This window comes from Protopterus annectens, chromosome 6.part0 (assembly GCF_019279795.1).
Source record: "Protopterus annectens isolate FY-2018-M chromosome 6.part0, PAN1.0, whole genome shotgun sequence".
Classification (NCBI taxonomy): domain Eukaryota; kingdom Metazoa; phylum Chordata; order Ceratodontiformes; family Protopteridae; genus Protopterus; species Protopterus annectens.
Genome location: NC_056737.1, coordinates 737,200,794 through 737,223,376, shown reverse-complemented (window position 1 = coordinate 737,223,376; position 22,583 = coordinate 737,200,794).

The following is a 22,583-nucleotide window of genomic DNA, read 5'->3' as shown; positions in this document are numbered from 1 at the left end:
CACAGTTCAAGAGCATAGCCATCATCCACCAGATGACCCTGTGGAAAGTCACCCCTTACAAACTGTTGACAGAGGTCACAGGTGTGTCACATGTGAAAGTCATGGAAACTGCCTGGGTGACCTGCGTACACATTGTAGACAATACCGTGTGCATTTCAGACCACCTGACAGTTGATAGAGTGATACTCTTTATGGTTTACATGCCTCCTTTCTGATTCACCAGGTTGAGCCTTTTTTTCAATGTGGGTACAGTCTATGACCCCCAGTACCACATGGAGGCAGGCTATAACACAGACATCCTGCATGGTGTTTGTTCTCTTCTCTTCTTCTGGGTATATGGTAAACACATTATGTTCCCCCACATGAAGTTTGGCATCAAGGGTCTGATGGAATAAAGCAAATTTTTGAGATATCCACAGTGTTTCTCCTGTAGGTCATTGAAAGGTTCGTGTAGCTAGTATACATAAAACAACACATAATTTAGTGTCCACTAGGATGTGGACTCCACAGCTCCCTTGGTTTTGCCAATGAGGCTGGTGTTGAGGCATGGTGTCCTTGTCCACACAATAATGGTCCACTATCTCATCGTCATGCAAAGCATGGAATGTTAAGAGCAGTCTGAAAATCCTCTGTTTAGGGCAACATTGTGTACCATCAGCTACAGCAGCTGCTATAAAAGCCTCTCGCAAAATACAAGTTTACACGGCCTGCAGTATTCCATAACATTATTTAATGTCTTACACTGTCTGAACGTGAGTATCTGTTTTGTATAAATCTAAGACGGGTGCAGCATCATTGTGTAATGTTTGCATGTTTTTGAATCACTCCACCATGTTTATTTGCCTCATTAGCTTATATGACACTTACATGACACTTCATTATGTGGCCACTAGTGTATAACACACTCGGTCATGTTATTTTGGTTGGGTGCATCGTGTAGCTATATTTTCTGATTCGCAGGCACCTTACCCATTGTGCTCATCACATAAAGTTCCTTAGCAGGATGCAGTGAAGTTTATTTCAAAAGAAATAGTGAATGAGAGTAGAAATTCCTTTGCACAAATGTGAGTCTAAGGAATAAGGCATTAACTGCACTGTCGGTGTACTTTTTATTCTAGGGGTTTTTATATAAAAATGTTCTATGGGGCAGTCTGGAGACATTCATTCATGCTGATTCCTGTGTTGATGGCCAACAGGACAGTGCAATGTAGCAGCGGTGCTGACTCTTTACTCTTCTAGCTGCATGACTGGGTCACATGTTGTTTGATGGAGGGATACCTTATGGTTATGGTGCCTCTGGGCTAGAGCCACGCCTTTGATACTGTAGATACAGGATGGGAGGGAGTGAGAGGATTTTGGAGTGGGATCCAAAAGAAAAACTTAATTTCTTACTACTACTACTACATGGTGCCTGTGGAAGGTTGGACGCTGGGCTGGCAACTCAACATTGTAAAACTCCACTGCCAGTTGTTCTGTGGACTGTTGTTCTGCCATGGCAACCCCTAATGGGAAAAGCCAAAAGGAGAAGAAGACTACTACACAGTGGCAATTAGGGGAACTACCTGACAAAATGTATTGAAATTTAACATTAATGCCCTTAAATGAGGTAACATGTTAGAATTAAAATGTTTGATAAAAATTCTTCACTTATAACATTAACCTGTTGAAGTGCTCATGGGGAGTGGGGAGCAGAGTCTCCATTGATATTTAATAAATCCTGAAGTGGGTAGATAGGTGTCAATTACCATTTAGTGCAAAAACTTTATGGCTATGTATTTTTACAGGGGAGATCAGGAAGAAGCACAAATGTTTAAAAGGCAGCTTAAGATGGTAGGGGAAGAAGAGGAGTAATGCGTTCCCATGGAAACATGAGCATGAAAGGGCAGTGACAGAGACCAAGCAATGGTCTAGAGTAAATTTGTATTTTATTGGTTTATACACTTTGTTTCACTGCTTCATGGAAAAGTACTTCAAAACTACAGGGGTGCATTTACAAGGAATGTGCGTTTCAGTGCATTTTGAAGGAATGTTAAGTTTCAAGGGAAGAGAAGTTTACTGTTACTCATGCTAAGTCTGTTTTCATCGTACAACTGTTTTGTTTGGCAAATGACTGTCAGTCTTTGTGCTATAAAATTTCAAAGCAGTGCTAGTAGCACAACAGGTAGCATATTTGCCTGTGGTGCAAAAGACTGTAGGTTCTACTGCCACTTCATTTAGTTGGATTGCTGATATTACATTGCACTTTAAAAGAGGGGGGTCAATGGCCTCCTGAGTGCGTCATCCTTTGGATGAGATGTTAAAATGAGGACTCATCTATCTGCGTTAATGGTAGGTGTTGTTAAATTTCTTGCATCCACCTGAGATATTGAAAAGAGTAGGGGCAAGTTCCCCAATGTCCTTGCCAAATTTCCCCTAGTGATACAAATACCAACAAGGGTCTACCTGAAAAGACACTACCAGCCTAGTGGGACTTACCTGATCAACAAAGGATACTGAAATTATTAAAGTAAATTCATATTTCTGCCTTCATTTCAAAAGTAAAGAAAAATAGTGTGCATGCTGACAGTTTTTTTAGCAGTTTTTATAGTAATTAGGGAGAGTCAGACAGACTGAAGCTACAAATGAATAGGCTGAAAATAGTAGAGATACAGCAGAGGAATACAAAAACAGCAATGATTCTATGGCTATCAGAGCAAACTGGGAGACAGCAGTAAAAAATTCAGTAACAGTAACAACATTACAACTGACCAATAATAATTCAAGTATAGTGAATGTTCTCTGGATAGCAGAGCAAATAGGGCAACAGGAATAACAACAATATATTCTAGCAGCAAAAATCTCAGAAATCTAGAAATATGACACATGAAGAGATTCAACAACGTCACTCAAAAATACTTTTGTCTGCTTTGTCTGAGGTATGTTAATGTGAGAGTATATGCTGCTTGTAGACTAAACAAACGTCACCTGTGCATTGCTACTGCAACCTTATTTCTTCACCTAATATGGTCAGCTGTTGGTAAATGAAATGTTTCCTTCATAACTGCTTCTGCAATGAATTTTGCCTGTTTTTGAAACTCAGTCACTAGCACCAAACATAGAACTCCATCCATTGTATTGACAGGCTGGCAAGGAATCAATTAAGAAGGAGTTTTTAAAACCACATGATGGCTTTGAAAAATATTGTCTATTCATTTCTCTCATGATGTTGTTCCTTGTGATCTGAATCTCTAAAATAACATTTTGACTGTGCAGTGTTACTGTCATTATAAATAAGCTATCATTATCTGTCAAGTAAAATATCAATAAAAAAATTGCTGTTGCCGATGTGAAATTGTTCTGTGAAGTAGTTATTCCAGAATTACTTTTGATTCCTTTTTATATTTTTGTATTATTTCAGACATTGGCTCAATAAACATTTTATTAGGTGCTGACAGACCACTGTTTTTCATGCCAGTAGCATTCTACGTACTAAACACTGATTTTGGTGGGTAAAATTCTACCTATATGCCTTTGCAAACTTGATTAAAAACAGAAAACTAAAACATCACAAATGACTGTAGCAAATAGAAAAAACAAAGCACAATGGTATCACAGCTGCATAATACTAGCAATAAAAAATTGTCTCTGTACATGACAAAATTGTCAAACCAGTAAGATTACTTGTGTTTATCTTGCTATTTCCGAGTTGCAGCCTTTAGTTTAAATGAACAACACTGGTTCCTGCGATTGCTGCTTAACTGTGCTTCCACCACAAGAAGACAAAACTGAATGAGCTGAAGACTGTAACCTCTAAAATGCATTCATTGAAACAAATGGCCAAAAAAATACTTTTAAGTGTTTTTTGTTTGACTGGCAAGACACCCCCCACATCCCTGAACTTACGTACACCAGCTCCATTGCTGCACCAAAAAGAAAGGTGAAATTCCCCCCAAAAAGGGCATCACTGCTGGCAGTACTCACAGACAGTGATTTCCTATGAAGGAACTCTGATCATCGGCAGGTTAAGTCTCAGGCACCTGAAGCAGGAGAGTTCAATTTTCATCCATCCACAGGTTACCCTGTATCTTTTTCAATTATACTTAATGCATTTATTTAGTCATTCTTTAGTGTATACACACACACACACACACACACACACACACACATATATATATATATATATATATATATATATATATATATATATTTACAGCCTGCATTTGAAGAAAAAAAAAACAGTAGGGATTTTAAACTATGTTATTTTCATTGTGTCTATTCTCTATTACCCAAGTAGCGAAACAGATACAAGGAAATATGTTTTCTTTTTTGCATAGACCTGTGACCGAAACAGAAAAATATTGACTACATTATTTGTATGTATTTAAAGAAGTCATGCATTATATACGCCATTACAGATCATCACAGTTTAGAACTAACCACATTTTTCCCATGGTATGCAGTAAAACAAGTCAAAAGTTCCTGGAATGTTACTGCCAACTCCCTTGGTGTAACTTTTGCTAGCTGCGTCTGCTCTGTTTAGATGGCTCAATGTATATGTTTACCTGCTGCCATTCTGCTTAAGGCATTTGTTTGTTGTCTTTTGCTGTGCTTTCTTAACAACATCCCTATATCTAAACAACAAATCTGTGGAGCATTTTACACAGTTGATTTACTATCAAGACCAGCTACACAAACGTGATGAAACATTGTCTCTTCGCTGACTGAAACAAGTAATGCAGTGTGTGGCATAAACTAGTGATGGGGGAAACAAAGCTTCAAATGAAAATTCATATTTATTGTTTGAATTCCCCTTTTATGTAGTTTCTTACATGTTTTTCTGCTTTAGTTTAGGAGATATTTGGTAAATATTTGGTAAATTTGCAATGTCTTAGTGATTCATTGCTTTTATGCAAGTCATACAAAGAATGCATACCTGTTCAGACCTTAGCCTCATGAATGCAGTGATTGTCGAGTTTCAAAGATGGTCAAAACATTTTTGCTACTCAGAGTGTCATATGCAAAACTACATTCAAACTATATATATATATTCATTGTTATTGTTTCTGATTGTGGGGTACAGTAATTACATTTCTTGAATCCACAGCACTGCATGCCAATAAACACAGTAAACAACTGGCAAAAAAAAAAAAATATATATATATATATATATATATATATATATATATATATATATATATAAAATTAAAAATAAAGATATGTGTTTATTTTGCCCTTAAGACAATGCAGCAATGGGTATTGCTGCTTCAGACTTGGGGTCCACACCAGTCACATCCAGACAGGCTCAAAACTGAACAGAGTACAGTTATAGGCCTTAGCTTCCCAAGCCCTTCCAAAATGTCACTCTGTATTCAGTGCTTTACTCTGTTAGGTTATCCACAGCAACTACAGTTTAACTAAATTATTACACAAACACACACACACACTTCCAGGAATGGCCTATAAATACCCTTTCATCCTTTCAAGGTACTTATTGGCAACAGCCACAACAGCCTGGCACATAACTGCCAAAATGAAATATAAAAGCTGATGGTAGTTTTAGCTGAATATTCTTTACCAGAGGTGGATGACAGTCCTACACTAACAGGAAACAGTCACAAGCTATTGCAATGAAATAAACAGAATTATACGATAAAAGAAAATTAGATTGGCTAATACAATTTGAAAAGTTAAGTATACAAAGTACAGTTAAAAAAAAAAAATATATATATATATATATATATATATATATATATATATATATATATATATTTAAAATAAAATGTTTCAGAAACTTACTGTTTCAGAAAAGCATATAGTCCTATAGCAAGCAGATCCAAGTAGAGCTGAGCATAGACAGAGAAAAAAGGCTACTGTGATCTGGGTTTCCAGGAAGAGCATTCTAACACCTGACCCTCTGGAGGGATATTCTAGAATGGATCACCACATGTGGCATGTAACAGCACAATTCTTTCAAACCAGTTTCCATGTTTGTTTGTGTCTTTCGGCTTTTCCCGGTTAGGGGTCGCCACAGCAGAACTCCGGTCCGCTAATGATTGGTAGTTGATTTTTACGTGCAGAGTTACCAGCCCTGACGCATGCCCATTCACGCATGTCTCCATGCAGAAGACGCTCGTGCTGAGAATCGAACCGGACAGCGTCTTACTGTGAGGCGACAACGCTACCGCAGCACCACCACCGCGTCAAATTCCATTGTACTTTCTATGCAAATCAAAATTTAAACTAAAACAACAGACATCAGAGGAATCATGTAATCCTTTAAATAATATGAAGTGATTGGTCCAGTTGCATATCTAAATGCCATAACAGCAGGTTAATCGCCCACTGAGCTTGGCTGAATGAGTGTGTGTGTTTGTGTGTCTTTCCCCCTCCTCCAGAGAAAAAGTTTACTGTTCTTCTCCTATTTCATTTAGTTGACTGCAGTTTCACAGCAAAAAAGTTTGTCTCCTATAACCTTCTTCACTTTTTTATAGTGTTTATGTTTTACATATGTGCCACTTTTCAGAGAAAAAATACAGGCTTTTAGATTGCATTCAATTATAAGGCATTTCACAGTTTAACTGTTTTAAAAAAGTTAGTTTCAGATATAGTTGCTCAGATCTCTCTCTCCTATCTAGAGAAGTTTGCTCAATAAGTGATATCTGAGTTGAAGGTGCAGCCTTAAATATACTGCCTAGTCCATTATTTGTGGCGCATGGATAGGATGCAAGACTTTAGGTTGGGGGAATTCACCTCCACCAAGAGGCCTGTTACTAGTGGTGTCCCATGGGGCTCGGTTCTGAAACCTCTCCTGTTCAGAATATACTTTTCTGAAGTCAAATCAAATGTAGGGGACATTTGCTTGACTAAATTTGCTGATGAATAAAAGCTGGGTGCAATCACTGAATCCCCCAGAGATGTAGGTGCCATCCAGGAAGGTCTGATACAGACAAATAACTGGTGCCAGAGTCATGGTTTAAATCACAGTGCAAAAAGTGCATAATTATACCCTTTTGGAAGACAATTACACTTGCAAATTCAACACTGATAACACTCTGTTAAGTGTTGACCCTGTGGTAAGGGACATGGGAACTCAGATTGACAGGAGCATGAACTTTAATCACATTGAATCCATGGTGATGGTGAGAAAATCCATCTACATTACAGAACTTATAATTAAGAGCTTGGCATCTAGATCTAAGGAGATCTTAGTTCCACTATACTCAGCACTCATTAAACCAATAATTGAGTACAATGCACCCTTTAGCATGCACCTGACAATGTATTTGTAACAGCTAGAGCAGGCACAGAGGCTTCCTCATTAAAAGAGTACATGGTGTAAATAAAATGTGCTGTGTACACTGCCTCAAACCTTGTCCCTGTTCTCACTGTCTTACAGACTATGGAGGGGTGATCTATGCCTAAGTTACAAGTCATTCTCTGATCCAGCCCTGATGGATCTGCTACCCATTTACAAAACAAACAGCACTAGAAGTACCCAATCAAAGGATCTAAGCCAAATCTGTGATATAAACAAAATATTTTGGAGGGACAGGTATGTGTCTCTGACATTACCCTTTTTCTGGAACAGACTCCACATTCATGTGAAGCAGATCTCTTCCCTAAGCCAATTCAAATGCAGTTTGGACCAATGGATGAGAAATAGCAAATTCACACCTGGCTTATTGCCTGAGTTCCTTTGGGATAGAGACAGCTTGTAGATGCTCTAAGGCACATACATATACCAAAGCCATTCTAGTCCATGGGTATTGATAATTGGAAAAATTGAGGCATGAATTGCTAGCCTTATGACAGCTTTAGGAGCAGTAGCCTAGTAACCTCCTATGATCTCAGCAGACCATCGGCATTTCTGTTTCTTGCACTCTTCCTATACTGGATTATCATGATTTAGGACTAAAATCCCAAGTTTCTTCTGATTGGCCCTATGCATCCACCTTAATGGAATGCTGACCTGTAACCACAATGAATTAGAAAGGATTAAAGGTTTTTGAGAGCTCAAACTATCCCCAAACATTTTCTTTTCTATAGCTGCATATGATTCCTCCCTGGGCAGAAATCTATGACTATTATATGCTGCTGAATGTTCTTTTTCCATTGAGGAAACCAGGCTAACTACAGCCCACAAACTATGATTTGAAGCTTCTACCTCAGGAGTTAATTGTTGATTAACCAGGAGTGGTTAGTACAGAGTGGTCCAGTTAACAAGGCCTCCTTCAACTTTATTGCCCACCACTACCATTAATATGTGATGTACAGAAGTCATGTTTCTATGATCTGCACCACTATATCCTGATAGAATATAACAGAAAAACAAAACAGAAAAAAAAACTATATATATATATATATATATATATATATATATATATATATATATAGGGTCTCTATTAGATCAACGAAAAGGCAATCTGTCGAATGGCTGAAAAGTAGCATATTCCGGACCTCGCATTCGGTTTTGTGAGATTGTGGTACAGCGAAGATTGGAAAATTTGCCCTTTCCTCACTGTAGGGCAATCTCAAAGTTGGTATATATAATTAGCAAGGGGTGTGGGGAGCACTGCCCCCCACAAATCCGATTTTGAATATTCAGAATATTCGACTTTTTGGCCAATCAACAGATTGCTTTTTCGTTGTTATAATAGGGACCCTATATATATATATATATATATATATATATATATATATATATTAGTTTACTATCAAAAGATAGAATTAACGTTTGGCAAACACAGGAATATCGAATGGCGGTTGGATGATTTCCTTGTTGCCAAACGTTAATTGAGTGAAAGATTTGGCATTCACTGATAGGACTTTGGTATTATAAGTACAGATTGCGGTACAGTGTGGACTGGGAAAAACATCCCTTTTCTCACTGTAGTGCGATCTTGGAGATGGAATATATAGCTAGCAGGAGGTGTGGGGGGTGCAGCCCCCCTGCAAAACAGTGAATTCCAGGGTAGGAGCTAGACATACTTTAGCTCCTATGTGGACATCCCATTCAATATTCTATATAAATGTCAAATCTGCTGAATTCGTTCATCTGATTCGACATTTACACCTCAATAGTATGCATGGATTCGGCATTGTGATTCGATGTTAAAAATGGATTTTATTTTTAACATCAACATTTTGATAGTAAACCTGTATGCGTGTGTGTGTGTGTGTGTGTGTGTGTGTGTGTGTGTGTGTGTGTGTGTGTGTGTATATATATATATATATATATATATATATATATATATATATAGATATATAGATATATATATATATATATATATATAGATATATATATAGATATATATATGAATCTACTTTGGTAGATCAAATTAACACATAACCGAAATTGAAATAATCGAGATGAAAAGATCGGAAAGTAAAAATAGCGAAAGTTTACAATTCCAAAACTATAAACAATGAAATGCAACTGTGCATGTCAAGTACCAGACAGAACTTCTGAATGGAAATTGTGGGCACACACAAAAATCAGGTACCATATTAAAATATATAATTTAACACACAAATATACATTTTCAATGTCTTTGCATGGGGCAAGCCCCCTACACCACCCATGTGGAAGGATGTGCCCCCCACATCCCCTGCAAATTATATACACCATCTCTGAGATCACACTACAGTAGGAAAAAGAGTAAATTTCACAATCCTCACTGTAAAGTAATCTCTATTAACAAGTGTTGAAAATGGGGTATTTTTTTATTAAAGTTAAGTGTTTAAATGTAGTACCTTTTTTTTGTGTGTGTCCGTGATTTCCATTCAGAATTTCCAGATGTATTTGACATCTGTAGTTGCATTTTGTTGTTTGTAGTTTTGGAAATGTAAACATTCACTATTTTGACTTTCTGATCTTTTCTTCTCAATCATTTCAGTTTCGGTTTTGTGTTAATTTGATCTTCTGAAGTAGATCCATATATATATATATATATATATATATATATATACATATATATATATATATATATATATATATATATATATACACACACACACACATACACATACACACACACAAATCAGGAATGCCCAGTGGACACACAATTTATTTTCAGAGGTAAAACTAATAATCCAAATTAGCATACTTTTTTTCAGAAAAGCACACAGTCTGATAGCAAACACATGAAAGTAGAGCGTAAAAAATACTGAAACAACTGGCCTCTGAAGGGATGTTTTGGGATGGGCCACCACTGGAGACATAGTTAGCACAATTATTCCAAACCAGTCTTCTTCTTGATTCAATAGTATTTTCTAATTCAGTCAAAATTTAAACTAGAATGGAAATACGGTGTATAAAGTGAATGAAAGCAGAAGCAAAAAAATATGGTATGATGGAGGAAGTGATAATTGGAGACTTAGATTAGTACTGATTGGTAGAATGATGGAAGGTGGCACAGCAAATGATAACATGGATATGGTGAAGAAAGCAGGAAGAGTCAAATACTGGGAAAAAGTTCAGGCATAAGGAAGACTGAAGACATGGATAGAAAATAAAGAATAAATAGAGGCAGATAGGAAGATGTTGGGAAGGAGCAGTGAAGATTCCAGAACTGATGGATGAAACAGAGATTAGGAGGAAAAAATAAAAATAAATGAGGTGAACATTAAGGATTGGCAGAAAATGGGTGAGAGAAGGAAGGAATGTTACAGGAATTTAATGGAAAAATTATGAACTAGATGAAAAGAGAGAGGGAAAAAATGGACTATATTTATTTATTTATTTAACATTCATTTATAGGGAAAGTCTGACTTGGAATGAAGCCAATTTTCAATGGACGCCCAGGGAGAAATGTTCCAGATGCATGTCTTTTTATATTGGATGAGGAATTGTCAGAAATGATACAGCTACAAAGATATATAATCGAGGCTAGCTAGGAAATTTAGAATTTTTGCATGTAAATGCCTACATAAATACTTTTATTAATCAACAAGATTAGCTAAACTGTTTGTAGAGGGTAAATGAAACCTGCTGGAGATGTATAAGAAAAGGTGGAAGTTGGAGTCAAATCTATTGGGACTTTAAGGAACTGAGGGAGTATTAAGATGAGATAAGACAAACTCTGAGGAAAAGCAGGGTAGAAGATAAGCCATTAACAAAAAGGATATTCCTGTTAGGGACTGAGAACGGCATACCAAAAGATAAGAAGGACATGGTAGGATAAAAAATGTTAATAGGAAAGAAGGCAATCAGTAGCAAACAGAAGAAAAATGAAAGGCCAAGAGGGAAGAAGTAGAAGGATTAATGATGTAAAACTTGAGGATGGCATAGGGCAGACAGGTAAAGAGTATGACAGCTGAGAAATATAGGAAAAGATTGAAAGTTTGGTTAATGTGGATGGAAAATAATGTGAGGTCACACAGCACGAGAGATAGAGAGATGTGAATGGGATGATAGACATGTAAATAGTTAACTTTCCATTGGGGAGAGTTGGAGGAGAAATTGAAGTTTGGTTAAAATGGTTAAAGGCAAAATAAAAAGTGGACAGTTGTCAAAATAACATAAAATTCACTACCATGAGAACTAGTTGAATAATATGAATACTGAAAAATTGAAGAGAATGCATTTAATAGTTAGTTACAGTAAAGTATGGTGTTAAGTAAAGAAGTGATATAATGCGACTGCTGATATTAAACTGGATGGAATGTACAAAAAGGATATATTAATGAACCAATCACCAGCTATCAGTAGGGAATTGAAACACACCATACATGTGGATTGTATTGTATGCAAACAGATATTGTGAATTAAAGAACAAAGAATAAACTAAAACAATGTACCTTCCCTGAATGATGTGATACCTTAAATAACGGGAAATTACTAGTTCAACTACATGACTTAGTTTTTTGAGCAACAGGAAGTAGGTCATTGTGCTTGGCAGAAAGTGTGTGTGTGTGTCTGTGCACCTATGTGTCTGTGCGTTTCACTCCACACAGAAAAGAATTACTGTTCCTTTACGTTTATACTTTAGAGTTAATTGTAACTTCACAGCAGACATTATATGCCCTTCACAATCCTGCCCATGTTTTTCACAGCATTAATGTCATATATATTTGCTCTACTTCACAGTAAAATGTTTCTATACAATTATCTTACATTTCATACCTTTTTTTGCATTCTTACTAAAAATATTTGTAGTTCTATACACAGTTTTTCACACTGCTAAGATGCTAGGATAAATTAAACAACTCAGGATCATATTAACTATTACAGAAAGAAAATATTGAATATGAGCCAAGTTATAAAGCAGTATGTTTAATGTATCTCTTAAAAGTTGCTTCTTAGTTATGCACATATCTGAAAATTTAACTGCTACCATATCTTGAAGTACACCAAGAACATGTCCATTTTATTTTTCATTTTTCCTTAGAGGAGGTCTAGACTTTGGTTTTACATCCTGTAATAAAATTCTGCATGTGCTGTGGGACAGCATAAGTTGCAGCTTCTGAAAATACTTTAAGTATCAAGTTCAAGGAAAGCTAATGAGTGCTAAAATTACATTCATGTCACACTTCTACAAACTATTAATGCTACTAAGCTGCTGTTTGCTAATTTCAATGCAGACTAGTGTCTGGACGGTGTGAATAGTTTTGACCTGAAATTTTCCACACTTTCTTTTTATGGCTCTGGATTGTGGAACACCCAAGATTAATAATTTAAAATGATTTGCCATATTCTTACCTACATGATTGTTTTCTTGATGTAATCCCTCTTTCTGTGGGTTCACCATAATTGTTTCATGGTTTTCAATCATTTCCCTATTTTCTCTGTCATTTTTCATCCAGTGATTCTCTGTCTCCATGTAATTCTCTGTTGAAATTTCTCTGATCTTTGATTTCATGAAAAGGATTCCACCAAGGCAGTCAGTTCAGTGCATGTAACTGATTCTGAGGACGGGGATGTTATTTCTAGTGATAACAATGATGTCCAAGTTATTGGTTTAACTTCTGATGTTGGAGTTCTAAATCCTTAAAAGGATGAGCCTTATTTGAATTCAGCAGAAAGTTCAGAGGTTAGCAATGTTAGTGTTAATGAGGTTATGTAGCCTTCTTCATACCCTAGTGAAAGCTATTTGGGAAATCACAAATAGTATGAGTTCTACTAGGATACAATAAATACCTTTTGCTATTTTTATTTCTTTTTTTTTTAATTGGTGGCTGCATTACTTTCATTTTGTGGTCACACTTATTGTTATCACTTTTGGTTCACAGCTATATACTGTTGTTTTTGTTAATGATTTGAGTGGTAGCAGTATGTGTATGTGTATGAATAAAGTGTTTTGTTTGATATGTAAGGCAGGAAGTTAGTGAACCTAAATTTTCATGTTGTTCTCAATGAATATTACAGCAGAACTACTAATGCAACATTTAAAGGAAAGCCAAAAAGCCAAATACACAGCAAAACAAAGCAAAAAATAATTTAGCTTCCTGTAATAGAATTTACAGTACATGGATGCAAAAGAATGGTAAAAGAAGGCATTAAGGAAATAAAATGTGAGTGTGAGTAGTACAAACATAAGAGAATCTCTATGATTATTTTCTAGATTTCATGAGAATATATTTGAGCAGTCACACAAATAAATGCTAATTATAGCGAAAGCAAATAGAGAGAAAAGGAAAAAAAAAGGGGAGCTGTATGTCCTCTTTACCGTATTCCAATGCATCAAATATGAAACAGTCTTTAAATATCACATCTAGTTATTGATTGTCATCAGTGTCTAGTATAGAAAGTAATGTGAAAAAACATTGGACATGCAAGACTCTCGCAGGTGAACTTAAATGAAGCAGGGAGCATTAACTCAACTTAAAATTTGTGTAAACACAAATGATAGGAAGATTTTCTTGGTCTAAACACAGGCAAAAAAATTTTTATGATAGGTAGTCATAATGGTTAAGGCAAAACATATATGAGAGGCATGGATTTAAAAGTTTAGGTATAACCCTAACATAAGAAACTTAAATTCCAGGTTTAAGTATAACATCATATGAGCAGTGTACCATTTACAATGCAAAGGGTAAGGACAACTCGTTAAAAAAAAAGATCACATAAACTAATTTTAGAAATATTAACTCATTTCAACCTAGTGATGTCTCCAGGTGTTTCTGCAGTTACATGCTGTGGGCAACAAGTGTCAAATATCGCTTGTTCATATTTGCATTAATAATTCCAAAAGGCTTTGGGATTGGTTAGAGGTTTTATAAATTTTTGGTGATTAAGTGTTTTCAACAACTCTGAAGAAGTATGCACTTTACAGACAAAAGCACTTAGTTGTTGATTTTATAATAAATCTGTGAAGCCACTGCTCTGAGTTTTCTTTTATTTATTTAATTTATTTGTTGAGTTTTTTCTTGGTTCTTAGTTATTTTTCAAGAGGATTTGGAGTGATGTCTTTCCAAAATGGGGGTCTGGTTAAATCCCAGGAAGCAGTCTTACCAGGCAAATTGACTGCGCTACTGCAAGAGATAACCAAATACTCTACGCCTTTAAATCCAATGGCCAGTAGAGTTACTTCCAGTTTGACGAAATGAACGAATGGAGGAGATTCAAATGGTGGTGTTTTTATCCATGATGGAGATATAAACTTAAGAACATGTCTGGATTACATCAGTGGACGCCCGATATATTCTGAAGTTGTTTCGTGTTCGCACAGGCATTCAGTGAGTAATCAACAAAATAATGTCAGTACTGACAATTGGTTAAACACACCGGCATTTTCATTCACCCGTTCAAACAGTGCTTGTCAAGGCACTTTGCAGTCACAGTTAAACAAATTTAAAAACAAACTTTCCAAACTTCGTAGTTTACAACTTGAAAACTCTTATTTCTATGAATGCTTAAGAGTTAAGCGTGTACCAAAATGTTTAGGAATTTAGAAATGTTGTAATGGGGTAGAAAACAATTCACCCTTACATAAAAAACTTATCAATTTATTTGATCAGACTGGGTTGAGACTGTTGGAATTATTTATAAAAGACAATGAAATTAAACTTGAACAACTCAATAATGATATTAAATTACTTAATTCTTCTATTAATGATGATTTACTTTTTTCTATGCAGCAAGTAGATTTTAATAATATTTCTTCTAAAAGACTAAATATACTGAATGAAATAGAGTTAGCAAAATTAAAAAAAACTTGCAAGGGAAAGGGTGGAATATGACTCAAGTAGAACATATCCAAGACCCATAGGTCCCATCTATAGGAATAATGGGACCTACGTCAATGATTCAATTGAAAACAATAACTTCCACACAGAAGGAACTCTTTCCACAGTGGAACACTCTCCTTTCTTAGCCAGTCCCCAGGTTCACCAGTGAGAGAAACTAGTAAACCAAAGGGGAGCCAATTTATCAAACTCTTACTCTGAACCCCAAAACAATCATTTCTCAAGGAATCAACAAAGAGAGAAAGGGAGACCAAAATGATATTAAATATCTGTCCCTGCAGGTGTTTTGAAAAGACTGAATTATTAACTGAAAATTAATTTAGTGTAGTTCAATTGGGTCTATGTTAATTTATCGAAGTTTCAAAACTTCAAAACCCATATGGCTGAGGCAATATGATCAAAGTTCTGAAACTTCAAAAACACAACAAAAACACTAAATAAAAACAAAGAACTTGACTTTTATGTTTTTGCAGGGGGCAAGCTTCCCTGCACCCCCCCGGGGGGCTACACTCCCAGCAACTCCTGCTACTTAAATATACCAACTCCAAGATCACACTACAACAAGGAAAATGGTAAATCTCCAATTCCTTGCGGTGCAACGATCTCAATTGAAAGTATTCAGAGTTTCACAATTTCGATCATATGGTCTCGGCCGTATGGCTTTCAAAGTTTTGAAACTTCAGTAAAACAAGGTAGACCCATTTAATTTATATACTGTGAATGTGTCTGATCTAGTCTTAAATGTTTTTAAAAAGGGTTTTAACTTTGTTCCTGCTTTCAGATTAGATATACTGAAAGCCTTAAAACAGCTTAAGCTTTTTAGTAGAAATTTAATTCTTTAGTTAATTTTTTCAGCTAGAACTACCATCTCCTTTGAACCTTTTGAATGTTTTAGTAGAAAGAGCACTTTTGTGCCACTAATGAATCCTTGGGTTACATTTTATTTTAGAAGATTTGTGAGAGTCAATTTAGAGATTTATCTAAGCGGAAAATGCCTTTTATGAGTAACCTCACTACAAATGAGTGATGTTGTTTAACCAAACTTATAGGCAACAAAAATATCTAGAATATGAAACCTGATAAGGGTGGTGGGGTCATGTTTATGGATAGAGTTGATTATTCAAGTAAAATGTTTTTATTGTTGTTAGATCAATCAACCTATAAAAGAGCTTTGAGAAATGAAATCAACATTGCCAATAATAAGTTGGTCTTTATTCTGAATGATTTATTATTACAAGGGGTTATCAGCCATGAAGTGTTTCAATACTTAAAGGTATGTAAACCCCTTATTCCTTCTATATTCAGGATACCAAAAATCCATAAATGTCAAAATGAGCCCCCCAAGGCCCATCGTGGCAGCAGGTAATTCAAAAACTGAGACTTTGTCCAAATATATTAATAGAAAATACATGGGGTTATTTAATACAAAAATGCACATTTTAAAAGACTCATGGTATCTATTGAAAAATTTGAATTCTGTTGTGCTTAATGAAAATGTTTTATTTATTGTGGTGAAGACCGTAAATTTATTCACTATTATACCTCACATCATAGGTATAGAATAGTTTATGTCTTTCCTTTGCCTTTGACAAATGATTTTTCTACCACTGAACTCCAGGTTCTTGTGTCACTACTTGAAATGGTGTTTACCAACACCTATGTTTACTTCGAGGGTGAATATTTCCACCAAATTTCAGGTGTAGCAATAGGGGCAGCATGTGCCCCACTATATGTGAATGCCATTTTAGCTAAATAGGAAGAAACAAATGTATTGTCTTCGGAATTTGCTCTCTTGCTTCATGCCTATTATAGATACCTGGATGATATTTTGATCCTGTGGAAGGTATCTATAGATCAATGGGAAGAGTTCTTTGTGAAGTTGAATGAATCAACTTATTTTTAAACTTTACATATAGCATTAATCCTGACAAGGTCAACTATCTGGATGTGATGATTTCCAAAGATGCTAATTTTGAGGGTTATACATCCACCATCTACCGTAAATAGACTTTTTAAAATTCCTACTTACATTTCAATTGCTGCCAACACCTACATCAAAAGAGGGGAATAGTGAAAGGCCAAATGTTTCGCCTATCTAGGTTAATCACCATTGTTGAGATTTTTAAAGATGAGTTAGATTATTTATGTAAGTTATTTTTGGATAGAGGTTAATCAAAAGCTTTACTCACTAATGTCAAGGAAGAAATTTCAGATGGTCGTGAAAACAAGTTTTTCCCTATTTTGAAACCAAAAACAGGGCACAATAGTCAGCACAAGTACAGACAAGATATTGGTGGGTCTATATCAGTTCATCGAATGCTTAATTGCATGAACCGCTATTCATCAAACCCTATTCAATGAAAGCTCAATTAAGTGAGCGATCATTTCAGCAAAAAAATTCCTAGGGAAAGGATGTGGTTGGCCATCATCAGGGATTTGCCCTTTTTTCCACTGTAGTGTGATCTCGGAGTTGGTACATATAGATAGGAGGAGTCTGGGGCCGAAGCCCCCCACTTTGCATGGTTTTACATTTTGTTGTATTTGTTCCAGTCAGTAGCTGGCCTACAATTTTTTTCCATAGGAAATGTTTGGCTCGAACGGTCATTCGCTTAACTCAGCTTTGGCTGATTTGAGTTTGATAATTAGCGATTCGCTTAATTAAGCTTTTGACTAAGTAATATAGATCCGATATAGGTGATACAAACCTTGCTTGGTAATTCCCTGCAGTTACGATGTACACAAATATGTTAACTCCATTAAGACAAATTGGGTTTTAGTGTTTAATGAATAAATTAAATACATTATTGGAGATTCCCACAGAGCTATTTTTAGTAAAGGTAAATCTATTCAAAATTTGTTAGAAGCAAATATGTTAATTTTTTTTTTTAAATCCATTAAATATTATGAATAAAGGTGGACATTGTAGTTATTGTAGATCATACAAGAGGGACCTTACATTGCGCTTGAGGGCTATGATAGAACACTTGTATGCCCAAGCAGATGCAACTGTCACAGTACTAGGGTTGTTTAATTACCCACCTGCACAGTATGCAATGCATTTTATGTTGGAAAAACTAATAGGAAACATAAAGGAAGAATAAGGGAACATGTATTATATGATATTAAAACGAAGAAGTCCACCAATGCACTTAACAGACATTGATTAGAATGCTTGTTACTGATAAAGTGCAAATGTTTGACGGGGGTGGGGTGATGTGGAAAGTTACCTTAAGTATAAAGAATTAGTTTGGCAGCTGAGGCTTACCAGCTCAGCCAACCCAGGTCTCAGCAACAGTATTTCTATTACTAGTGTGTTAAGGATGAAAGCCGACAAACTTTGATTATTTTTTGAATGACGATTATATATACTTTGTTTTCAAATAACATAAACCTTGACAATTTTAACACAGTGTATTTATGTTTTTTTAGGTCTTACATATACATTTTTTAGGTTTTTGCATTAATTTATATGTGATAGTTGTTTTGCATGTATTTTGATTCACTTATGATGAATTCTATTCTACAGTATATTAGTAGCACGAACTTTACAAGAACATATAAGATTTTTGAGAGATTCTGCTGTAAATAAGAATGTTAATTAACTAGACTTTCTGATTGGTTTATAAATTTCTCCACTCCCTGGAAGCTCTCTTTACCCTAGAGAATGCCGATGTCTGTGTGGTCTCAGAGACGTGGTTTAAAGCCGCGGACAGCACACCAACAGTGCAGGGTTATAATGCCTTCCAAACATTTAAACTAACTACTTCACAGGCAGGGACTGAAGGTGGAGGTGTCTCAATTTAGATAAAAAATAAATATACTTCAAGGCTGGTCAAACAGAACAATGCACTTGAGCTGCTCCATGTTCAAATCACCACAGGTAAAATCCAGTACCACTTCCTTGCAAGCTATAGGTCCCCTTCTATGACCCAGGAAACCCATACCATGTATTTAAACTTATTAGAAACACTAACCATCCAACCCAACACCTTACTCATGGGAGACTTTAATTACCCCACTATTAACTGGGAATCCTATATGACATCAAACGTACATTCACAGAGATTCGTGGATTTTGTAAACACAACCTCCCTGGACCACATAGTCATATAGTCAATACACTAACCAGGGGTGCAACCATACTGGATCTGGTCCTCACTAGTATGGGAAAGTGCTACACACCCCCTACTGTAATGCCTTCCCTGGTAAGGTCAGACCACAAAATGGTCTCCTTTGAAATAAAAATAAAACCTGGACCCCCAGATAAACTGTGAATATTCAGCAACTGTTCTAAGGCTAACCTCTTGCTATTAAGTGACAACCTTGCAAAATTTCAAGCCCCTATAAACCCTGAGAACACTTCTGCATATGCAGAACAGTTCAAAGAAATCCTGTACAAGCATGTTAATAGCTGCATAGATGTAGCTGCACCCACCAGGAAGAAGTACAGAACTAACTCAAATAACAAGCCACACTGGTGGAATCACAAAATCAATCAGATGTATAACAGGAGGAAGAAAATCATGGCAAAATTAGGAGGTGTAGCACCCAGCAGGATAAAAGCACTCTCATTAAACTAAACAAAACAACTCAGAGGACAAATAAAGTCTACCAAAGCCAAATTTGAGGTACGTTTGGCCTCCCAGGCCAAGGACAACCACAAAGCATTCTTTAGCTATGTCCGCAACCTCAAAGGCAATAAACAATTGTGTACAGAGGTCATTATAAATGGAGCCACCTATACTGAGCCAGAAGATATAGCAAACCTCCTGTCTGATAAAGTCAGCTCCAACTTTACTCCTGTCTCCCCCTCAACCTTCCCTCAGGAAATATCATCAAATATAAATTCCCCTACTATCACTAGGGAAGAGGTCCTTAATCCTCTCTCTAAGACCAAGAACACTGCATCAAAGGGCCCAGACAATATCCCAGGCTGCCTTCTAAATATCATAAAACATGACCTATCAGGGCCTTTGGAATTATTATATAACTGTAGCCTCCAAACAGGCTTCATGCCTCATGAATGGAGAAAGGCAACAGTCATCCCAAAGGTGGGCCATCTACAAACCCTGGAAACTGCAGACCTATAGGTCTCACTAGTCTTATATGCAAAGCCATGGAAAGAATTATCATGAAGATGATCAACAGAGATATAGTAAACCTTAATACAGTGGACCCAATCCAGTTCAGTTTCATCAAGGGCAGATCATGCCTAATCAACCTGGGGGACTTCTTTGAGAAGGCCACCAAAGCAATGGATGAGGACAAAATAGTTCACACTGCCTACCTTGACCTGGCCAAGGCATTTGACACAAAACCCCACTCAGGCACTGTTGACAAACTCAGGAGGTTAGGTATTAACCCATATGTCACCCGGTGGATAGCCAACTGACTCACAGACAGGACCCAGGAAGTTAGAATTGGGGAGTCCACCTCTACAAAGAGGCCAGTTACAAATAGAGTCCCACAGAGATTAGTCCTTGGACTGCTCCTTTTTGGCATTTACTTCTCAGAAGTCAAGGCCAGTGTCAGTGGTCTCTGGCTGACTAAATTTGCAGATTATTGCAAATTAGGAGCTGTCGTTGAATTCTCACACTGACACAAATGTTCTCCAGGAGAGACTGATACAGACAAACAACTGGTGGCAGAGTCATGGACTAAAACTAAATGCCAAGAAATGCATAATAGTATCCTTTGGGAAGTCATCCATCCCTGATAACTGTCATATTGACAACACCCCTCCCCTGAGTTGCCCCTGTAGTCAGGGACATAGGGACACACATAGTAATCTAGCCTTTGATCATCACATGTCTACAGTGGTGAGGAAATCTTTCTATGTTGTGAAACTTATAAACAAAGGTATGGCATTTAAGTCCAAGGAAGTCATTGTTCCACTGTATTCAGCATTCACCAGACCTATCATTGAGTACAATGACCCTTTGGTATGTACCTAACCAGACATATTCAACAACTGGAACGTCCACTGAGGTTCCTTACTAAAAGAAAGTAATATGCCCTATGCAGACCACCTCAAGGCCCTATCCCTGTATTCTGTCTCCTACAGGCTTTTGAGGGGAGATCTATGCCTGGCATACAGGGCATTGTCAGACTCCACTCTGATGGACTTCCTGCATATCCACAAAACAAACAGTACCAGAATTACCCATTCTAAAGACTTAAACCTTGCCTATGATATAAACAGGACCTGCTGGAGAGATAGGTATGTATCCCAGAGACTACCCTGTCTATGGAACATGATCCCCATCCATGTGAAGCAGAGTTCCTCCCTAATCCATTTCAAGTACATCTTGGACAATTGGATGGGAAACCAGAAATTAATCTCTGGTTTGGCACCTATGTCTCTAATGGACAGAGAGGTAACCTGTAAATGGTTCCAGGCCCATGCTTACATTTATCAAGGGTATCAGAATTCACCAGAGATTTGGGATGCATGGCTAGGCTAAAAAGACCCTTGTGTTCATTAGCCTAGTAAACACCTATGAACCTATGAACCTATGGTGATTAAGTGTGTTCAGCGATCTGATGAAATCTGCACTTTACAGGCAAAAGTGCTTAATTCTTGATTTTATAATAAATTTGTGAATTTGTCACATCAAGTTTTCTTTTATTTAATTTGTTTATTTTTTTCTTAATTCCAAAACTATGCTATATACAAGTTATTAGAAGATTTCATCTTAAAGTTTACAAAATGACAAACACAACTGTATTGATATACGACCTCTGTTTAAAGCAGATAAACAGATATTGAATATTGTTTGCAGACTATTTATTTGCTTTGTAATAATTTTCATATTTCTCTAAATATCCCAGTAATCAAATGATAGACAAAACTGCTTAGCCACATATGAAAGGTCACAGCTGTATAAAGAAAATGTTTGCGGCAGTATGTTGGCTGACAGGCTACTAAGATATTGTAAGCTGTTTATACAACACTACATAATTCATACTTTCTGTTGGTTATTGTGGCTTATAAAATACAGTTTAAGAACAGGAATTGAATGAATGCAAGCATTTGTAAAACCCCTTTATGCTTGAACAGTTTGCCAGTTACAGTTTTCTAGTAACAGTTATGGTTCTAGACGTATGAACATTTGTTTGAAAGATGAGGGAATAACTTTAATTTTTAAAAGGCTTAAGCCAATGTCCCTGGGAGATGATCACATAATCTCAAAAGAGCTCCGCTGAAAGGAATGAGTTAAACAAAAATGGATACTTAAAATAAAATAATTGTTAAGTGTTCTAAAAAACAGATAAATGTAGGTGCATTCACTCATACTGGCTACTTTTCTGCACAGTGGTTTTATCAAATGAGTAAGGAAACTGATTTGCACAACAAAGGTGGTATGAAAGAAATATAATCTTGTGTTTGTTTAGCACATTCCTTACATCCCCGACTG